Genomic DNA, 3,471 nt, shown 5'->3' with positions numbered 1-3,471 from the left:
ATGACCCGGGTCAGAAATTCCCCTCGGTGGCCTGGCTTGTCAATAAATAAGCCAGAGTGCTGGTATTTTTATTTTCAAAACTAAAGCATGAGGCAGGCCTTCTGTGCTTTAGAAATCAATGTCAAATTAACGAGTCCATAATCAAAAGAAAGGTCTCCACTCGCCTCGTCCTTGCCGAAGTGCACCATGGAAGCACAATCGAATAAGCATTGAATGGTCTCTGAATTTCGAGAGTGCTCTCTTTAAGGCTACATCTTTATGCTTCAGAAGCTAATTTTTTGAAAAGAGAGAGAAACAAAAGAAAAATCCATACAATCAGTTAATAAGTGAAATTAAACCATCTGTGCTTTGAAGAAGGATTAAATATATATTTTCTGGGTGATTCTTTGGCAGCGGTATGCATGTTGATGGGTGCAGATGCATTTTCACTATTAATGCATGTTAATTATGAATAGAGAAATTAAACAGTATAATATAGCACTTCAACTTATAAAGCAAGATAGGACATAATTTAGGGTTTTTGCCTGTACAGGATGTAAAACCCAGACACAAACTGAGGTAAGAAAAGTGAAATCCAGTAAAAAAAAAAGTTATGGATTATCAATATTTTTAAACTAAATTCATTTATTTCCTCCCCCTCCAAAAAAAGAAAAAGTTTGAGGATGCCTGCCAGGCTTGATGAAGGGGGAATTGGTAGGATTGCCTCTGCCATGAGGAGGAGGGAGACAGCTGCCGAATGAGATGCGGCTGCTTTGATGAAGAGACAAACGTGACCACCACTCGTGGGAGAAACTGGGTTGTAGCTCGTATCTTTAGTCGCAGGTAGAAAATATCTTGTAATTCGGTAGGTGCACAGTAGATGTGAACGTATGAATGAATCAGTGAGTATTTTGAAAAACACCACAAATTCATTGGTTACCAGTCTCAACAACTGGGATGGCCCCTACCCTAGTGGTCTCCAGCACACCCCCCACGCATCCCCCATCTGCGCTTTTACCACTGAGTGTCCACTCTGTTGTCCCCTTTACTTGAAGGGCCCCTCAGTGGGACAAGAGGGAAGAGTTACTCTTTTCAGGCCACCTCATGATCCTGGTGCAGTTGTAAATGTGCCTGCACCTTGCTGTGGCCAGGACGCCAAAACTAGTGACTAATGGTAGTCAAAAATTTAAGCAGATAAGCTTTTTTTTTTTTTTTTGAGGAAGATTAGCCCTGAGCTAACATCTGCTGCCAATCCTCCCCTTTTTGCAGAGGAAGACTGGCCCTGAGCTAACATCCATCCCCATCTTCCTCTACTTTATATGTGGGATGCCTACCACAGCATGGCTTGACAAGCAGTGCATAGGTCTGTACCCAGGATCTGAACCAGCGAACCCCCGGTTGTAGAGATGGAGTGTGCGAACTTAACTGCTGTGCCATGGGTCCAGCCCCTAAGCAGACAAGCTATTTTTGATCTGCATGACCCATAATACTGGCCTTTTGCTCAGTTCTGGCAAATGGATTTTTAAGTGACAAAATTGTGGCTATTGATTATCTGTAGAAAAGTCTTTTTTTTCTTATAAGAGAAAAACGTAGTAAATCATAAGTAAAGATTAGTAAAATCACATTCACAAAAAAGGCATTATTATCAAGAGCTATATTAAAAATTTAAACACTCTCAGACTCCCAATATGTAATACCGAAGTTGATCTGTAAGTAACAAGTTGTTTTGGTTGTTCATTCTCATATTAAAGAGGGTAAGTTTTCGACGCATATGTTTCAAATCCTTCTCTCACCAAATTTTCATTTGGCTCTTACTGTTTATGATGTTTTTGACGTTTTTATTTTTATTTGGTGTATAGTGAAAAGCAGGAGTATAGACTTTTCTGTAAAGGGCCAGAGAGGGACTATTTTAGGATTTGTGGGCCACATACAATCTCTGCCACACGTTCTTCTTTGTTTTCTTTCATTTTTCTCTTTTCTTCTATTTTTCTTTCTTCCTTTCCTATTTTCTTTCCTTTTTTACAACCCTTTAAACATGTAAAAACCATTCTTATGTTAGGCCATACAAAGTCCACCCCCAGGTTAGCACCGGCCTGCTTGCTGTAGTTTTCCAACCCCTAATATACTACCAGTTGTTCTTTAAAATATTTATTATTTTGATCATTGTGCAATTTTTAGAAAAATTATAACCCCCAAATTTTAACTATTCATATTTCTCTTATTAGCATTTCTTTTTCTGTTTAAATCTTGTCTCCACCTGGATATTATGTTGTATATCGTGAGGTAAGACACAACTTGGTTTTCAAAATAGCCAGTTGTCTTCATCCTATTATCGGTCAGTGTGACCCATCTCATTGATGGAAATGCTAACTTTACAATATCGAGATTTCGTGTTCATCTCTGGACACATTTCTAGAATTTACGTTTGTATGTTTATCAGTTCCTGGACCATTACTCCTCTGCTTTATGATTGCCACTTTGCAATTCTTGTCAATATTTGTTAAGCCTCATTCATTGTTACTTGTCGAAAGTATTTCACCTTTCTCCTACACTTATTATGGGGTTTTATGTTATTTTATCGTTTCTGTGCTCCACGGCCCCAACTCCCTTCCAAATACTTTGATTAGAGTTACAGCAATTGTATAATTATAGTGTATATTATACATAATTACCTTAAGAAATGATAATTTAAATGAGAAGAGAGGATCTATTTTTACTCATTTTCATATCACTCCTTAACAACTACTACTATTTAGCAGTAACGCAAATGTAGCTTAAAAAGTCTTCTCTTCCAAACCAGATTGGGCCACTACAGAATGCGTGCTCTGCCTCCGGGATTGCCCCGTACTCACAAGAAGCCACATAACTAACATGACTGATTAAATCTTGGCAAATTTGTTAATAATAGCTTTTCATTCACTAATAAGTCTTCATGAGCCTTCTTAAGTCTTTACGTTTTTATATAAGAAGATTCTTATATAGATTATTACTTGGGAAACAATACTATTAAATAAAATAATGCAATTTTTTAAAAGCCCATGTTGATTTTTGTCATCATAGAAATGTGTTCAAACTATCAAAGAAATCAGGGCAAGATTACAGCAGAATCTGGACTAATAGCTTAGAATTGACACAGGCATGATCATCATGTCAATATGCCTCATTTGTTATCCTTGTTTCCCTTAGTTGAATCATTTTTAGGTTTAACAAAGCCATATTTTTGACATTATGGAATTTAGTCATGAGTGATTAGTTCTGCTCATAATGTTTGAGGTCTCAAGCATACTCTCAATCCTTCTTCAAGAGGTAAACCAGTAGAAGGGGAGGGCAATGTGAATAATAGGTATTAATAAAATTAGATAGAGGAAAAGGGTAACGAAATAGAAAAGAGTTTGCTAAAGATTTAGGATGTTACCAAATGCTTTATTGTTTCTTTCAGGATAAAGATAATCATATAAATATGTCCAAAGTGTTGGGTATGGAGAACAGAGC

This window comes from Equus caballus, chromosome X (genome assembly GCF_041296265.1).
Source record: "Equus caballus isolate H_3958 breed thoroughbred chromosome X, TB-T2T, whole genome shotgun sequence".
Classification (NCBI taxonomy): domain Eukaryota; kingdom Metazoa; phylum Chordata; class Mammalia; order Perissodactyla; family Equidae; genus Equus; species Equus caballus.
This window is presented reverse-complemented; position numbering follows the sequence as displayed.